A 19,895-nucleotide genomic window follows, 5' to 3' on the forward strand; every position below is an offset into this window, starting at 1 on the left:
CCACGCCCTCTTTGTATTGCCACTGTACCCTTATGCTCTCTTTTAGCAACTGCTGTAATATGTAGCCTTGAATAGTTATTTGTTCCTCTTGCTAAACTGTGAGCTAATCAAGAGTAGTGACCATATTATAATCTTCATTGCATCTACAGTTATGTACATAGTTGACTACAGGAATGTTCAATAAACTTAATTGCGTAATACATTACTGGTAAATATCTGTTGAACAGAATTCAAGTCTATCTCATTATATGTAGTAGTTCTGCTTTTAAAAATTATACATTCAAGTCAAGTGTGGTGGCTCATGCCTGTAACCTTAGCTACTTAGGAGATGGAGATTGGGAGGATTGCCATTTGAGACCAGCCTGGTAAAAAGTTAGTGAGACCCCACTTCAACAAATAGCTGTGTGTGGTGGTGCACATCTGTATTCCTAGCTAGGTGAGAGGCATAGGTAAGAGGACTCAAGTTTGATGGCAGTTTGGGCAAACACACAAGATCCTATCTAAAACAATAACCTAAAGCACAAAGGCCTGGAGGCATAATTCAAATGGTTGAGTGCTTGCCCAGCAAGTGTGAGACCTTGAGTTTGAGCCACCAACAAAACAAAACAAACAAACAAACAAAATCATACACATTCAAGGTAGAAAAACAGAACATTTTTAAAAAGGGAGAAACACTAAGAATTGTTCAAAACTGTTTATATATGATATAAGTTTTATAAATTGTTATAAATGAGTTATTTTAAAATAAATTTTTTATGTGTATTTTAAAGTATGATATATTTTGGTACATAGTATTTATTGCATATAGTACATAGTATATATTGCAGTACATTTTTAGCATTTTAGTACATCACTCAAGATGCTTTAAAAACATACATGTATATATTTGAATGACTAAATAGCTATCTTATTAATCATCAAAACTTACTGAACTTTTTTCTGTTAGTCCTTTAGTATTTTTATATATGTATGTATTTATTTATTTATATTGTATTATTGGAGGGCTTGAAGATCAAACTCAGGTGCATGCTAAGCATGTGCTTTCTACCACTGAGCTACACTCCCAGCTAAATTTAGTGTATTTATAACCTTTTATTGTTATAAACATCTGGAAACAACTTGGTTTTTATGTTTTACTACCTTTCTAGGAATTTTTTTTCAAAGTAGGTGAAATTATTGGGTCAAAGAGAATATGTATTTTAAAGACTAGTATCTTGTGGGTCACCTGCCTTAGATTCAGCACATCAGCCCAGCTCCCTGGGCTTTCTTTCTATTCTTCAAGGGATGAATAGGAAGAAAACAGGAAGGAAGCAGGAGTCTTCAGTCTACTGTGAGTGGTGACAGTGGAGGAAAGCTGCCTTATTACTACCAAATAATGCTGACAAGAATGAATTATTTGGAAACTGCATTATCTTTGACTATTTGGCTTTAAATTGATGAGTCACAGTTGAAAGATAAACCAATGTGAATGAGAGTTAACAAAGGAGTTAAAAAAAAGGCTCTTTTATTAGACTGTAGAGAAGAAAATGGTAGATATAACAATTCCATTTGAATTACTTGTGAGGATTTAATGAGAGAACACATGTTAAGAGCTCAATAAGGTTTTGGAGCTCAAAGAAATATATGTTACCTAAGAAAGATGAAGAATTGATTTTATTGGGTAAAATATGACATTGAGACTTATCTTAAAATTCTCCCACAAATGCTAACCTATTATAATTATCTAATCTATTCTGAAGAAGGCATGTGAGCATGCTTTGGCGTTCATCTGGTTCTTGCAGAGAACATTTTAGCTTTTTGTTTTTAATTTCAATCAGATGAATTTTGAAATAGTAGTATTATCCTGCTACAAATGGTCATTTTATACTCTCAATGCTATGCTACATGATATTATCAAATAGTATATGGGTCATATTCTATTCAAGACTTGGGTGAGACATTCATCAACTTGGATGAGAAATTCAGCAAAATGAAAGAGATCCTAAAAAAATCTTAGAAAATTAAAAGTTGAATAAATGAAATAAAAAAAATGCAGTGGGAAGCATCATTTTAATAGAGTATGTCTTGCAGAAGAAGGAAATGTCTTAGACTAGGTTGAGTAGAAGAAAGAATATCATGGATTGAAGACAAGACTGATTAAGGAATATTACATTCAGGTAGTGTGATAAAGAAAACAAATAATCATAACCACGACTTTCAAGAACACTGCAATCAAGGGGCAACCTAGGAATCCTTTGGTAGAAGAATGAGCTGAGACACAAACTAAAGTCATACAAAACCTATTTAATGAAATTATGGCAGAAAATTCCCCAAGTATGGGGAAAGTGCATGAGGTAATTTAGAACTGCAAATAGGTATAACCAGAAAAGCAACCTTCTGCATCACATTTTAGTTAAAATGCCAGGAACACAAAGAACAAAGAAAGAACATTAAAAATTGAAAGAGAGAAGTGCCAAGTTACTTACAAAGGCAAAGTCACCAGAATTACATTAAGACCTCTCAGCAGGAAACCTTAAAGCCAGGAAGTCATGGAATAATTTACTTCATGAGTCGAAAGTAAACAATTGCCAAACAGGATTACTATACCTAGCAAATCTATCCTTTAAAATTGATGGAAAAATAAAGACCTTCTAAGATAAACACAAAATAAATCAATTTATGTCCATCAAGTCAGCATTGCAGAAGATACAGCCTCTATTATGATGATGTGTGATCCTTTTATTTCTAGTTTCTTTAGGGCTTTTATCATGAAGATTTGTGGAACTTCATCAAAGGCCTTTTCTGTACCTTTTGAAATGTTTGATCCTAAAAACTACCACAAGAGTCTTAGATCTAATACATATCTTCTGCAAAGAAGCAGGATACAAAATCAACATACTAAATTAGTAGCTTTTTGATACACCAATTATAACTCTGAAAAAGAAGTCAGGAAAAACAATCCCATTTATAACAGACCCAAAAAATAAAATAAAATGCCTAGGCATAAACTTAACCAAAGATGTTAAAAAACTCTACATTGAAAGATATAAAGCACTGAAGAAGGACATTGTAGGAGACTAGAACATGGAAATATCTCTTATGTTCATAGATCAGCAAAATTAAATTGTAGAATTGTTAATATTGTTAAAATTCTTAAAGAATTGTTTAAAATGTCACCAGAAGCATCTACAGATGCAATGCAATCCTCACCAAAATTGCAATGGCATTCTTCACAGAAATAAAAAAAAATCCTAAAATTCATAAGGAAACACAAAAGACTCCAAATATCCAAAGCAATCCTAACAAAAAGAGCACTCACAATATCAACTTCAAACTATACTACAGAACTATAGTGAGAAAGATAGCATGGTACGGGCACAAAAATAGATGTGTAGACCAATGAAATAGAACACCAGAAACAAACCCATTTAGCTATAGCCATCTGATTCTTGGCAAAGGTGCCAAAAACATACATTGGAAAAACATCTCTTTAGCAAGTGTTACTGGGAAAACTAGATACTCACTAAACTAAATTGCTATATTTCACCCTGGGAAAAAACAAAATAACTTTAAGTAATCAAAGACCTTAACATAAGACCTGAGACTTTGAAACTATTTGAGTAAGTCATAGGGTAAACACTTCAGGATTTAGGCACAGGCAGACTTTCTGAATAGCACTCTAATAGCTCAAGAAATAATAGCAAGAATTGAGAAATGGGATTGCATAAAGTTAAAAAGTTTCTATATAGAAAAAGAAACAGTTGCTAGAATGAAGAGTAGTCTATAGAATGGGAGAAAATCTTTTCTAGCTATACATTCTGACAAGACATTAATATCCAGTATATACAAAGAATTTAAGAAATTAAATATCAAAAGAGGAAATAATCTAATCAATTATGGGCAAAGGGTACATTGTAGCATTTACAAAGGTTCTTACAATGTATAAATATATCCTACTTGAATCACCCCCTCCACTACTCTCTTTAACCTCCCCTCCCCCGATTTCTGGAACCCTTTCAGCAGGTATCATTTTTGCATATGTACATGTATACACATTATTTGGGCCATATTCATCCTCCTACCCCTTTCTCCACCACCTCCCCCTCCCACTGGTGCCAACCCCCGTTCCCCTCTGAGTAGAACCTGTTCCACCTTCCTGTTCTCTGATTTTTTAGAAGAAAAAAACATAAAAGATAAGAAGAGAAACATGGCTTTTTTGCTAGTTTGAGATAAAGATAGCTACACGGGGAGATTCCTTCTGTTATTTCCATGCATACATGTATTACAACCCAAATTGGTTCATCTCTACCAGTCCTCTTCACTACTCCCTAGTCTCCTTCCCATAGTGGCCTCAGTCAGTTTAAGATTACTTTATTCATTCCTACACAGTGAGCACATCAACCACATTCAAGTTTTTGGTTTCCTTCCCTTTCCCTATTCCTACCGTGCATGGCCTCCCCTTAAAGTGACCTGTGGCCAGTAATATTGCTTCATTTGTTTTAGGTCTATAATCTGCATATGAGGAAGAACATGTGACTTTTGGCCTTCTAAGCCTGACTAACTTCACTTAAGATGATGTTCCATCCATTTACCTGCAAATGACAAAGTTTCATTCTTCTTTGTGGCTGAGTAAAATTCCATTGTGTATAAATATCACATTTTCTTAATTCATTCATCAGTAGTGGGGCATCTTTTTTCCATAGTTTGGCTATTGTGAATAGTGCTGCAATAAACATGGGTGTGCAAGTGCCTTTGTGGTAACCTGACTCATATTCTTTTGGATTTATCCTTAGGAGTGGTATTGCTAGATAGTATGGCAGATCTATTTTTAGTTTTTTGAGGAGACCGCATATTGTTTTCCGTAGTGGTTGTACTAGCTTACATTCCCACCAGCAGTGTATAAGGGTTCCTTTTCCCCTGCATCCTCGCCAACATTTGCTGTTGGTGGTGTTCTTGATGGTAGCTATTCTAACAGGAGTGAGGTGGAATCGTAGCATGGTTTTGATTTGCATTTCCTTTATGGCCAGGAATGGTGAGCATTTTTTCATGTGTATTTTAGTTATTTGGACTTCTTCCTTTGAAAAAGTTCTGCTTAGTTCAGTTGCCGATTTCTTTATTGGGTCATTGATTTTGGGGAAGTTTAGTTTTTTGAGCTCCCTGTATATTCTGGCTATCAGTTCCTTGTCTGATGTATAGCTAGCAAAGATTTTATTCCATTTTGTGGGTGGCTTCTTCAATTTAGAGACAATTTCTTTTGTTGTGCAGAAGCTTTTTAATTTGATGTAGTCTTATTTGTCAATTCTTTCTTAGTTGTTGAGCTGCTTGATTTCTACTGAGGAAGTCCTTGTCTATGCCTATTGCTTCAAGTGTATTCCCTGCTCTTTCCTATACTAGATTTAAGGTGTCAGGTCTGATATTAAGGTCCTTAATGCAATTTGAGTTAATACTTGTACAAGGTGACAGCATGGATCTAGTTTCAGTTTTCTGCATGGAGATATTAGTTTTCCCAGCAACATTTGTGGAAAAGGCTGTCTATTCTCATTGTATGTTTTTGGTACCTTTGTCAAAAATTAGGTGAGCAAAGCTGAGTGGATTCATATCCAGGTCATCTATTCTGTTCCACTGGTCTTCGTGCCAGTACCATGCTGTTTTTATTGCTATGGCTCTATAGTATAGTTTGAAGTTGGGTATTGTGATACCTCCAGTGCTCCAGTGTTTTCGTTTTGCTCAGTATTGCCTTGGCTATTTGCAGTCTTTTGTGTTTCCAAACGAACTTTAGGGTAGATTTTTCAATCTCTGTGAAGAATGTCATTGGGATTTTGATGGGAATTGTGCTGAACACGTAGACTGCTTTTGTTAGCATAACCATTTTTACTATGTTGATTCTGCCAATCCATGAGCATGGGAGCTCTTTCCACCTTCTGTAGTCTTCTCTGATTTCTTTCTTCAGTAGTTTGTAGTTTTCCTTGTAGAGGTCATTTACATTCTTTGCTAAGTTTACTCCTAGGTATTTGATTTTTTTCTTTTTGGAAGCTATTGTAAATGGAATTGTTTTCCTCTATTCTTTCTCAATCTGCTCATTGTTGATGTATAGAAAGGCTACTAATTTTTGTAAGTTGATTTAGTATCCTTCTACTTTGCAGAAGCTGTTTATGGTATCTAGTAAGAGTTTTTGGGTGGAGTTTTTTTTGGGTCTCTTAGGTATAAGATCATGTCATCCAGCAGACACTTTTCGAACAAGAAATACAAATGTCCAATAAATACATGAAAACATATTCAACATCTTTATCCAGCAGGGACACATATCAAAACTACAGTGAGAGTTCATGTTACCCAAGTCAGAATGGCTATCATCAAGAATTCAAAAAATAACAAATGTTGGTGAAGACATTGGGGAAAAAGAACCTTGATACACTGCTGGTGGCAATATAAACAAGTATAGCCACTGTGGAAATCAGTATGGAGGTTCCTCAAAAAATTAAAAATAGAACTACCATGTAAGCCAGTCCACTACTTCTGATTATACACCTAAATGAATCAAAGTGAGTTTACTGTGGAGATATCTGCACACACATGTTTATGTTGGTACTATTCACAATAGTTACATTATGGAATCAACCTAGATGCCTGTCTATGAATGAATGGGTAAAGAAAATGTGATACATACAAACAATGGAGTTTTATTCAGCCATAAAGAAAAATTATGCCATTTGTGGGAAAATGGATGAAACTCAAGATCATCATGTTAAGTGAAATAAGCCATTCTCACAAAGATAAGGATTGAATGTTTTCTATTCATATGTGGGATTTAGGGGGAAAAAAAGGACATGATAGTAAAACAGGGATTTTAGGGATCTGGAAAGGGAAAAGAAGATAGGAGAGGGAGATAAGAAGGGGTAATAAAGGGGTGAATATGATCAAAGTGCATTATATACATATATGGAAGTGTCATAATGAAATCCATCTGTTTGTACAGTTAGTAGACAATAAAAAAAATTGAAAAAAAAGTTGTAGTGGCACATTCTTGTAATCTTAGCTACTTGGGAGGTAGAGGCAGGAGGATCATGAGTTAGAAGGCAGCCTAGGCAAAGTCAGTGATATACCATCTTAAAAATTAATTAAAACTAAAGAGCTGGAGGCATACCTCAAGTGGTAGAGTATTTGCCTAGCAAGTGTGAGGCCTTGGATTCCATCTCCAATACTAAAAAAACTGATAAAAAAAAAACATTGTGAGCCTAAACTAAATACATCCCATTCTACTTCCACTTAGACTCACAAAAATGCCTGCTGTTGAACTGTCAGCATGTCCGTCTGATATGAAGCCATGTTTGATAAATGGGAAAATGGTAGTGGGAAGAAATAGGAGTTTCAAATAAATTGTGGCAGGGGCCCTTGAAAGTGAATGTCTTTGCACTATTCACAATAGCCAAGTTATGGAAACAACCAAGATGCCCAACTACTGATGAATGGATCAAGAAAATGTGGTATTTATACACAATGGAATTTTACTCAGCCATGAAGAAGAATGAAATCTTATCATTTGCAAGTAAATGGATGGAACTGCAGAACATCATTCTGAGAACATCAGAAGTCCAAAAATTGTATTTTCTCCCTCATATGCGGTCTTTAGATCTAGGGCAAATGCAGCAATGTTGTTGGACTTGGATCACATGACAAGGGGAGAACACCCAAAACATGAAAGCATTTGATGTCCCCACTCCAGAGGAACTAACACAGAAACCTTAAAGAGACAGAGGTCAACATGAGAAGGGGATCAGAAACCAGTGTAAAGATCAGTTAGAGATGAATCAACCTGGGTTGTAACACATTTGTACATGAAAGCAATGCTAGGAATCTCTTTATATAGCTATCCTTAACTCAACTAGCAAAAATGCTATGTCTTCCTTATTATGCTTATGTCTTCTCTTCAACAAAATCAGAGATAAGGGCAGAACAGGTTCTGCCTAGAAACTATGTGGGGAGGGAGGGGAGACGGTGGGGGAGGGAGACAGGGGGAAGAAATGACCCAAACAATGTAATATATGTGAATAAATGAAAAAAAAAAAGAAAGAAACTGAGGATCTTTGAATCATTAACTTCTTTGGTTTTCCAGTAATCTCTCTTCTGGTATTAGGCAACCCTGAAGAAAGAGAGAGAGTTCCATAATGCAGAGGATTCTAAGGTGATTGCCAGCAAAGCTGTGTAATACACTTACCTTGCAGTGCATTATGATACATGGCAGTTTATGAAAGCCCAGTTACACAGATTATAAGTTACATTTTCTAGTTTTAGCATCGTAGTACAAAATGTCCAAGTATCTTAACTAAATTCTTAAGAAATGATGATTCATAGGTAATACTAATAAACAAAGTGCAAGTAAAAGACAAGAAAGGGACAGAGCCAATACTTGTCCTATTTCTAGCAGGAGCTATTATCAGCCATGTAATGAGATGAAAACAGCATTGGTGTAATCAGACTGGAAGAGAGTAGACACCCTGATTTCAGAATTTTCAAGAAAAATATTTAAACATGAATTTATACATATTAATTTTAATAAGAGGTCATTGTCATTACCAAGACATTTAGAAATATAATTTATTTCATCTTTTAAAATCTTATATTTTGTAAGGGAATTCATAGTGTAAAATGTTAATATAAAATATCTTAATAAAACAATATTTAAATTAAAAATCATTGTGTACTTAGATATTAAAAAACCAGAATTCAGGGATATAATAATTAAACCAAACTTACTGCTTTCGCTACTCTTCCTTTAAAATTTGTTTGGTGTGTTGGTTTCCCATTTATCAACTGGGATGAAGGACAGGACAGGCAAAAGGGCCTCCCTAGTTTCATTTCTTTTTATTTTTAGTGGTACTGCGGTTTGAACTTAGGGCCTCACACTTGCTAGGCAGGTGCTCTACTCTACTATCAGCCCTTTTTTGTGTTGGGAATTTTCAAGATAGGGTAATGTGAACTATTTTCCCAGGCTGGCCTTGAACTTTGATCTTTCTGATCTCTGCTGGGCGTGAGCCCAGCTCCTAGTTTCTTAGGTGACCAAAGTTCTTATGTAGCTTTAAGTTGTTAACACAGCCTTGATTTAGTAGTATAAATTTTCTGGTCCGGGAAATAATCACAACTCCAAGCTTGTTGAAGTATTAAATCTTTTCTTCTCACCCAACTAGGGCCTGGTGCAGGAGAGAATCTGCAAGACAGTGGGAAGAGATTCACTCTTCTCCAGTGAGTGATTTTATTATTCTTTTATTCTTGCTTACTGAAGTTTATGATCTCTTACTATTTGGGGCATGAAGGTACAGGAGGAAAAGGGATGCAGGGAATTACTGCTTGATTGATACTGCCGTAAGGTTGCTTGTGTTATCTCCACCTAAGATATTTGTAATTTGCAGTTGGACCTCACCAATGCAATTTCGCATTATGAGGCCAGCATATTCCCCAGTGTCTTTTAGGCTCTCTTCTGAGTAGGGCTCCATCTGGGCTCTGAGATTTAGGGACCTTTGATTTGCCTTTGAAAAAGAGAGCATATAATTCCTAGATGTGTCTCCCTTTTCTAACACGGACCACTTGACTCATCTCTCATGTTTTCATTTTGTCAGTTGTGAGGCTTACACCAACCTGTTATGTCCCCCTGCTCCAGTGAACACCTGTCAAGTCCTCTGAGGGTTCCAGTAATCCTGAAGCCAGAGCTGAGCTGAGCAGTGCAGTAGATACTCATGCCCCTGCCCTCCCATGGGCATCATGCTTACCATGCAGCACAATCTTTCCAAGAAGTCTTCTTCACAGTCTTAATTTCCAGAAACTTGACCTTTTTATTCTGGATGTGGATGAGAAACTTGAATTTTGGCAAGGTGGCCCCTCTCAGATCTCACTTTGATGTCTCAGCTTTTCCAAGTTTTTGTGCTATAATGGTTTTATGGCAAAAAGTACTTCAATTTTACCACCTTCTCCAATGGGAACAAGATGTCGTTTTAATTTTTAAGGTTAGATTCATTGAATACTATTTTATTTATCTGTTTTGTGCCTTAGTCATCATTTAAGAATCTCAAAGGGAAGCCCAACTGCAGAATAATTTGGCAAGGAGCTCTTAACCTTTCGAATTTGAGATCTGATAGCCTTTAGGAGAAAGATGGAAGAGTGAATCAATTGCTTTTAATTAGGGACAGGTTTCAAAGGTACAGGGATGAGGTCAATGTAATTTAAAACAATTTAGCTTGAAGTGGTTTGTCTTTTTTTAATAACATTTATATCTCTCACATAATTTTTCTGGCTATACATTCAGAATTGCAAACTTCAGCCCTTTTATTATAAGGTAATGATTGATAATCAATTAACATTTCTGTTAGATGCCAGAAGAGGAAATTCTATTGGATTAATGAATCACTGTTATTTTAGCTTCTGAACAAGTGTTTACATGCCATAAAAGTGTCTACATGCCATAAAAGTGTCTCCAACTCTCAGATCACCAATTTTCAATTAATTTTGCATTGTGTCTGTGGCTTGTGCTATTCTGATACTGTCTCTACATTACTCTGAAAACCCCTATTGCAGTTATTTAGAGACCAGACAACAGCTGTTATTCTTCCATTAGACTCATAGAGTGACAGAATAATGAATACATTTATAGCTTAAGATGGATTTAAAAATGATTAAGAGAAATCCTTTTTAAAAGCAGAAATATAGCACAAAGGTTATATTAAACTTTGCAATGAAAATATTCTTATTTTCACCATAGCATGATGAAGATATAAAAAGAAAATTAAATTAAGTGTCCTTAAAGCTGTTGAATTTTACTTCAAAGACTTGTCAAAATTTTTAAAGAATGCTTCAAGAAAATAGACCAACATGAAAATCTGACTTTGGCTTATATATAAATGAACTGAATTTAAGTAATCACAAAGATCAGCTTGCTAAATTTCTAAATGTTCAAAACCATTTAAAAATTTGCTTTTATTTATTTTAAGGTAGCCCCTCTAATCAAGTGTTTCATAAAATACTGCATGACTTGGGACTGTCAATTTAGTACAGTTAACACTCAAAGGATAAGAAAGAATAATACTGAAGAATGAACACTTGCTAGATATTAACAGAGCAATCCAGGTGACTATCCCTTTATGAGAGAGAAAATACCAGTGCTTAACTATGCCTAAAAAAGCTGCACATAACTGTTTTGATTAAAACAAGACATCTTAAGAAATGAAGTTTGGCATAAAGGTACCATAGTGAGGTAGATTTTCCATGGTTATGCAGTTGAAAAGACCAACCCAGATGCAGGAGTTAGCTAAGGAAGACTTAATTAAAAGCAAGATACCTAGCAAGGCATTTCTGCAGAAATGTGCAAAGACCAGAAATATATATTTAAAAATTAAACCTTTAGGAGTCAGCAAAGCTAGAGACCACCTACTGCCAAAGGTGCTTGTGGGTGGAGGGACTTTCCCCAGGATAGTGAGAAAATACCATCATAGAGGTACCTAACTCTGGGTATAAAACTTAGCAAGTTTGCAAAAGATTCTAACTAGAGTAGATATTTTAAAAAGTAATTTGTAGATAGTGTTCTACATATGGTTTATAATTTGTTGTTACTTTAAACTATAAATTCTTTTAAATAACTTATTTAAAGATAAGCCAGTCCATCAGTAATATATGTCTTTAATGAGGAGTTATACATTATCAAAGTAAATTATTTTAGAAACTAGGTGAACCAGCAAAAAAAAGAACTAGAATTTATCATTGTTTCCTTTCTAGAAAGTCAAGCTTACCACATAGCAACAACTTAGAACTGCACAGAAGAGATACAGGGACTTGTGGTTATGAAATTGAAATGCTCATTCAGTATTGACTAAACAAAAATGCATCATGACTTATAGAAAAAATTAAAAAAACCTTTGCTTATATATTATTATCACATCAGGTAAGCCTAAGATACATTGGAATTTTGAAACAATTCCAAGGGTTTTTTATAAATGGTTTCATTAAGTACCAATGTCTAGAGAATACTGCCTGTTGAATAAGAAAATTTGCCTTATTAGGGAGGATAAGTGGGTAACTGGGGATGGAGGAAGAAGGTTAAGAAGAGAAAAAGTCTCCTTCATCTAGTGATAAAGTTTCTACTTTTCTAAATATCTGCTCCAGAAAGATTTCTTCTTTTCTCCTTCCTTCCTTCCTTTCTTCTTCCCTCCCTCCCTCCTTCCCTCCCTCCCTTTCTCCTTCCTTCCTTCTCATGCAAGAATTGGTTAAAACAGAAGTTGGCCTTTACTATTCTTCTCTACTTTCCCTCACTTTGACCTTTGACAGTTTAGAAACCACTGTTAATCAGAGATACAAGGCTGTAGGTAGAGACAAAGCCTCAATTCCCACTGAAGGCTTCTTTCCTGCAGGATGAGGAGAAATTTTAATCTTGAATGAAGTCCAGTATTGTGATTATTACATGAGACAGGATTTATACTTACTTTATTGAAACTATTGTATTACCAAAGTGACTAGAGTTCTTTTATTACCTGAGTATGACCCCCAAAGTTTTGAAGCTGACTTGAGTTTATTTTTTTTTAAGGAAAAACGGAAGTAATTTAAGAAGAAACACTTAAAAGAATTTATCTTGTTAAATGCTTTGTATTACAAAGTGTGTAGGGAATAGGCTAATTAATTATTTTAAATTAAACATTAAATTAAGCTAAATATTAAATTAAATATTTCAAGAGTATACCATAAAAATTGCTAAAAGCTTTGGGCTTTTAAATGATGAACATTTTTCTAGAGCTAATAGAACATAATGATGCACAAGTGTGTAAGGATGTGCAGTGCTTTGACCAAACAGAGTGTAGGGAAGCACACGCCAGCTACTCAGTCTCTAGCCACCTGAGACTGAACTACAGACAAAAAGACTGATAGATACCTGTAAACATGGGAAAACAATTCCACACAAAGAATATGCATTTATATTGAGTCTTTTCTCAGAGGCTTTCCAATTCACAGTGGGATTTCTGGTTTCAATGGGTGTCAAGCTCTTTTCCTACACAGATCCAGGCTGAGAGAATTTTGATATCGCCACATCCTCAGGAACAGACAGAAGAAAACCATTCAGCTGGGGTTGTTATCAGTTGTCACAGAAATATAGTTTACCTTCACCATTTATTAAGGAGGGCTTATAGCTGCAGTTTCCTAGTCTGTTAGGTAAGAGTAAAATTTTTATCTGAGAGAACCATTTTAATCCTTTTGCTGAAAAGATACTATCTCAAAGATTTGTGTTGTAAAGGAAGGAGCATAAAGTGGACAGCCAAATATTGGCATTACAGTGGCAGGTTTTTTATATTTCATGTATATTTATTCATGGCAGAAGATATTTCATTTTTTCTTTTGGTTCTGGACATTAAACCAGGTATTGCACCTGTTAGGCAAAGTGATCTAGCACTGAGCTTCAAGGTGCTCTAGTATTGAGCTACATCGCCAGCTCACAACAGACATTTTTTTTTTTTTGGCAGTACTGGTGTTTGAACTCAGAGCTTTGCGCTTGCTAGGTAAGTGCTCTACCACTTGAACCATGCCTCCAGTTCTTTCTGCTCCGGTTATTTTAGAGATAGGGTTTCACATTGATGCCTCAGCAGGACTGAATCATGATCTTTTTATTTTATGCTTCCTGCCAAACGGAAGGTGAAATAACATTTGTGAAACACTATGCCCACTTTTTTTTTTTTTGAGATGGGGTCTCCCAAACTTTTTGCCAAGGGCGATCGTTCCCATCTCAGTCTCCCAAGTAGTTAGAGGACCGAGTCTCTCTGCGCATGAGAGACGCTTTTTATGATGGTTCTATACTTTTCACTTTTTTGTTTCTTTTTAGTTTTTACTTTTGATATGTAGTTTTTTCTTTAGACAAGATTTTTGTACATTTATTTAGATTTTTAAACTGTTTTCAAACAGCTTGTATATGAACAAATGTTAACTTTTCCATTTACTCTGAAGATTTCTGTAAATGCCCCATAACTACAGATTAGATCAAGATTATAAGTTTACCTAGTTTTTCCTTTCATATCAAAAGTCATTATTTTCATATACAGTTAACCAAAAGTGTTGTTTCTGCATGTAAATTTTCTTTTCACTCTTATATTATTCTTTTATTTTGATTAGAATTTCTTTTTCAGTTGTCATACTAAAAAATATATCAGGCTTTCTTGCCAGAGATCACCAGCAATTGTAAATTGTGGTAACAGATTCGTGCACGCACTGGAGAAAAAGAGATGGCAACTTTTAAACCGGAGAAATTATTAAATGTAGGCACTTCTTGATGATGGATGACTTGTAACTATTAATATATGATTTTAATATGATTTTGGATAAAGAAACGAAAATAAGTGAATTGAGAGCAAGAAGTGACTTAAGTTACTAAAAGAATGAAAATGAATGAAAAGCAAGATAAAGGAGAGAAAAAGAAAAGAAATCTAGAGAAAAATGAATGGTTTCACAGTTAATTTATTTAGCTGGAAATGCCATGAAGATGCTGTTAGATGAAAAGACTGAGATTCTTAAAAGTCTTTGATATGTCAGGGAGTAAGAAAACAATCAATGAAATTGAGGATAAACACTGGAGTACTGAGTTGGTAAAGTAAGAAAGAGTATATAGTCAGGTCTGAGAGAGGACTGCTGGTAAAATATGGGCTGTTACAAAAGTAGCATGAAGACCTTTGTAAACTACAATGTTTGATCAGAGTTCTGGTCATGCATTTCTTCTGAGCGCTATGGAATGGTGTGAAACTAAGGGATGGCTTTTAGAATAAGCTGGTTTAGAGCAAAAGAAATGACAAAATTATAGGTAACAACAGGGAGGTGGGCCAAAAGGCAGTCACAGAAAGAGATTCTTAAAGGTCTACTGAAGAGTAACTGAAAGACATTTATACCTGGTTAAGAGACCTCAAGGAGAATATTTTTGAGGTTCATAGAGTAAAGAAGTGCAAAATTATAATGAGACTGTGCCAAGCATTTTTGTGAATGCTCATGAGTCTTCCTGAGTTGAAAATGGTGGTGGGAGCATATAAACACAAAAATTACATCTGCTAGAAATGTTTAAGTTAGCAGTATGCTATCAAAATATTCCATCTCCTTTCACTTGGAAACATAAATGCGTTAGGACCATGCTGGGCAGCACTGTTGAGATCTCTGTACAAAGATTGTTCACAGTCCAGCTAGCTGTACAGAATTATGAATATGTATTTCAAAATTTTAAACAAAATGGTGCATTACTTCCTATATAGTTCATTGGATCTGATTTCTCTTGTAAATATAAGTAGGGATCATTTGCAAAATAACAGAGTAGAATTTCCTGTGCAGACAGATGCTTTTTATATTTATAAAGACTGAGCTGCTTTTTTCTTTTTAATGCTCTGGGAAACGGGAAACCGAAATGATTTTTCATATCAAGTTTAGTTTAACATATGGCAAAGAGCTCACTCAGACGGTCTCCAAACTTTGCTGTTAACAGTTTCCAGCCTACACAGGAAACGAAGCTGTGCTTCTGACGCATTCCCATTATATGGGAAGACCACAGAGAACAGCCTAAGTTAAACCACAAAAATTATGTTTATACAAAGCGCAGCATTCAATTTAAACCACAGTAGCATAGAAAGCTTCAGTTGATGCTTCAACTCCACTTTTAAGTTGTGCTAGCAAAATATTTCAAAGCCTATCAATAAAACCAAATAGCTGTTAAGTCTATCCTTCAGTTTTTTGGAAGATAAGCAACGAGCAAGTTCTGAATCTGGATATTGCCTCTTCTGAGGGGCCTCAGTTTTAGAAATCGTCTTGTGTTTGTAAATCTTCTACTGGATTTTCAAATACTAAAAAAATAAAACAAAAGAAACACCTCATCTGTTGAGAACACTTGAGGTAGAGAGCTAGAGTGTTTTCTTTGGAAAATAATTGTTATATTCCACCTATACTTCTGAGGATATGGAAAGTGAAGTATTGAGCATGATTCCCTCAGCGTTATGGATGGCTGTATGTCGTCATGAAATAGTTCCATGGCGCCATACAGCTATGCTTTTTGAATTCTTTGGCTGCTTTTCACTACTTTTTTCTTTTGTCAGCTTTCATTTCCTACTGCTGTTGTTTTAGCATTCTTCTTTTCCTTTCTCTCATATGCTGATGTTTTTACATATGTTCTTTAGAATGAGAAAACCAACTAAGAAGTGCGGATAAATTCTGTTTAAAAATGATGCCATACAAAGCTCTCAGTGGAGCCCAGTGTCCGTGTAAAGAATGCAGAATTTCTTCTTTCTTTAAAAAAAATTTTTTTATTGTTGTTCTGGGAATACATTATGGCATTTAACAAAAGTTCTTACGATATACCAAATGTATCATAGTTAAATTCCACCCCCTCCACCACTCTCCTTTATCCCCTCCTTTACCCCCATTCCTGGAATAGTTTCAACAGGTATCATTTTTCCATTTACATACATGTGCACACAGTATTTGCACTATATTCACCCTACTAAACCTTTTACTCACATCCTTCCTCATCCCATTGTTACCAACCCACCAGACAGGAACTGTTGTGCCCTCCTGTTTTCTGATTTTGTAAAAAAAAAAAAAAAAAAAGTCAGTTTTTTTTAATGGTTGAATAAAATTCCATTGTGAAAAATACCACATTTTCTTAATTCATTCATCAGTAGTGGGGCATCTTGGCTGTTTCCATAGATTAGCTACTGTGAAAAATGCTGCAATAGACATGGATGTGCAGGTACCTTTATTGTAACCTGACTTAACATTCCTTCATTTGGAAGCACAAACGACTGTGAATAGCCAAGGCAATATGGAGCAAAAGAGCACCTCTGGAGGTATCACAGTACTCAATTTCAAACTACACTACAGAGCCATAGCAGTAAAAACAGCATGGTACTGGCCTAAAAACAGACATGAAGACCAGTGGAACAGAATAGAAGGCCCAGATATGAATCCACAGTGCTATACCCACCTGATTTTTAACAAAGGTCCCAAAAACTTACCATGAAGAAAAGACAGCTTTCTAAACAAATGTTGCTGGGAATACTGGGTATCTCCATGCAGAAAACTGAATCTAGATTCATGTCTTTCATCCTATATGGTTTCATCTCAAAGTGGCTTAAGGACCTTAATATAAAACCTGAAACTTTGAAGCTAGTGCAGGAAAGAGTAGGGGACACAATGGGAATTCATAGGCCTAGGCAACGGACTTCCTACATAGAACTCAAATGGCTCAGCAACTTTCTCTTGACAGGATTGACAAATGGGACTACATGAAACTAAAAAGCTTCTGCATTACAAAAGAAATGGTCACCAAATTGAAGAGGCTGCCCATGGAGTGGGAGAAAATCTTTGCCAGCTATATATCTGATGAGGATTTAATAACCAGAATATACGGGGAGCCCAAAAAACTAAACTCCCCAAAAATCAGTGACCCAATGACGAAATGGGCAAATGAACTGAACAGAGCTTTTTCAAAGGAAGAAGTCCAAACGGCCAAAAAGCACCTGAAGAAATGCTCAACATCCCTGACCATAAAAGAAATGCAAATCAAAACCATGTCAAGATTCTACCTCACTCTGGTTAGAATGGTTATCATTAAGAACATAAATCAGAAGGGGGGATGAAAGAGAGCAGTGGAGGGGGTGAATTCAATATGATCTATTTGATGTATTTTAGGAACCTTTGTAAATACTCCAATGTACACCCACCCAGCACAACAACAATAAAAAAATATATATAAACAACATGTTGGTGAGGATGTGGAGGAAAAAGGAACCCTTACATACTGTTGTTAGGAATGTAAATTAGTACAACCACTATGGAAAACAGTATGGAGGCTTCTTAAAAAACTAAAAATAGAACTGCCATATGATCCAGCAATTCCACTCCTAGAGATATACCCAAAGGATTGTAAGTCAGAACTTTTTCTGTTTGTTTCCCGTTAGTCAAATTATGTAATCTGGAGTTTGGACTTGCTAGGCAGGCGATCTACCACTTGAGCTATGTCCCCAGTCCTTTTTGTTGTTGTTATTTTTGAGATAGGACCTCACATTTATGCCCAGGCTTTCCTGTGCCTCTGTTCCCCTAATTCATGCTTCCCACATAGCTGGAATGACACGCATGCACCATCATGCCCAGTTTTTTATTGGCTGAGAGTGGGGTCTTGCTAACTGTTTGCCATGGCTGATCTCAAACCACAATCCCCTGATCTCTGCCTCCTGATCAGCTAGGATTGCAGGTATGAGTGGTCCCCCTCACACCCACTCCCGGGCCAGGCTAGGTTATGTACTGTTTTCAAACCCCAGTTTCCTCATCTATAAAATACCTCACAGGATTGCTGTTAAGGTTAAATAAGATAACATATATGTAAAATAACCTAATGAGGTTGTTTCAAAAATAAATATGGTCGTGTAAAACAGCATGGCACAAAGTGGTCCCTTTGGTTTCCTCTCCCTTTTGCAGATCCTTTCTTGTTAATTCCTTGTTCTCAGCTGCAGCTGATTTAGTTATTAGAAGGAGAAAATAGAATTAGAGATAGCTGAAATGTTACTGTTAATATTTATCTCTTCTTCCATGAGCTTTTAGAAGGTATTAATGTTTTGAAAGTTAAGTAAAAAGATCCTTTAAATTCTCAAAAGTACTGCTTAACTGTATCCCTTGATATTTTGTCTTAAAATAATTTACATAAATTTTAATTCATTATTAGACAAGGTTAATCATTCTTTGTATACCAAGAACTCTTATGTTAGCACTTTTTCCCCCCAGTATTGGGGTTTGAACTCAGGCCTCATGCTTGCTAGCCTTTGAGCCATGCCTCCAGCCCTTATGTTAGCACTTTTAAAATCAGTGCTTTACCTTTCTTGTTAGGAAAAGTGATGGAATCTCATTAAAGGAAAATTATAAAATATAGAAAAGCAAGATGAAAAAAAACCCAACTGTCAACATCTAAAGATGAGTATCTTTTCATTATTTTTGTATAGTTCTTTGCACAAAATTTTGGCACTTTATGTACAATTTCATATTCTTTTTACACATAATACATATTTCATAACTTATTACCAAACTATTCATAGGCATAAATTTAAAAATATGCATAATAACCACTAAGTAGATATAATTTATTTCAAAATTTGTCTTTGGTTGGACATTCAGCTTATTTCTATTACAGTTAATACTTTTTCTGTATTTAATGCTCTTTCCTGTGAAAGAGTTACTTCCTATAGAAGTGGGATCATAGTGTTATAGACTATGAAGATTTTTAAAGCTTTGCCATGTGGGAAAACAGTGATCCCAGAATCATGACTTGGCTACAAAAGATACCTAGCGAGGCCTGCCTGGCATCTGTCCTGTTTACTCCAGACAAAGGCCACAGCCTCAGTTTTGCTATGGATAGAGAACCTTACATGAAGGATGTTCCTTTTATTGATGCCAGCTGCAATGAGCATTGCTGTGTGCTGATAATACTTTTTGAAACCTTGATTTCAAATGTTGACTAAGTATCTAATTTCTCATAAAAGAGACCTCTATTATTATTATTATTACATGATTATTGACATTTTATATATAGAGAATGGCATGGCGGCACAGAGGAACCTCAGCAGGAGCATGTCCTTCGTCCGTTGTTCCAGGACTCACACTGCTCACTGGCTCCATAGCTGGCTGTGACTGCTGACCAATAAGCACTATTTAACACAAGTTGCACTGGTTTAGAAAGAAAAGCTTTGACAAACTCACTCATCTTTGAAAACAGAAGGCCCAATCCCAATTATCCAACTATCTGTGTAACTGGACTAACACCGTCCTTGAAAGCAGTACCATATGACCTTCAGAGAAACATACAGTTCTGCTGAGAGCCAAAACTGAAATGTGAGGAGCAAATATCCCCCCAGCTTATAGCTGCTTCAGCCACC

At 35.6% G+C, this 19,895-nt stretch overlaps 1 long non-coding RNA gene and 1 pseudogene across 2 annotated transcripts in view; one reads left to right on the forward strand and one right to left on the reverse strand.

The window, feature by feature from the left end:
• The window catches only part of LOC141410906 (uncharacterized), an 80,811-nt gene that overhangs the window by 44,557 nt on the left and 16,359 nt on the right, over positions 1-19,895 (forward strand). For both annotated transcript variants that reach the window (XR_012435710.1, XR_012435711.1), the window contains one exon: positions 9,165-9,219. This is a non-coding gene — a long non-coding RNA (uncharacterized lncRNA). The remainder of the gene's footprint in view (positions 1-9,164; positions 9,220-19,895) is intronic.
• The window catches only part of LOC109676946 (bifunctional heparan sulfate N-deacetylase/N-sulfotransferase 3-like), a 160,244-nt pseudogene that overhangs the window by 38,642 nt on the left and 101,707 nt on the right, over positions 1-19,895 (reverse strand).

The sequence above is a fragment of the Castor canadensis genome, chromosome 9 (assembly GCF_047511655.1).
Source record: "Castor canadensis chromosome 9, mCasCan1.hap1v2, whole genome shotgun sequence".
In the NCBI taxonomy this organism is placed as follows: domain Eukaryota; kingdom Metazoa; phylum Chordata; class Mammalia; order Rodentia; family Castoridae; genus Castor; species Castor canadensis.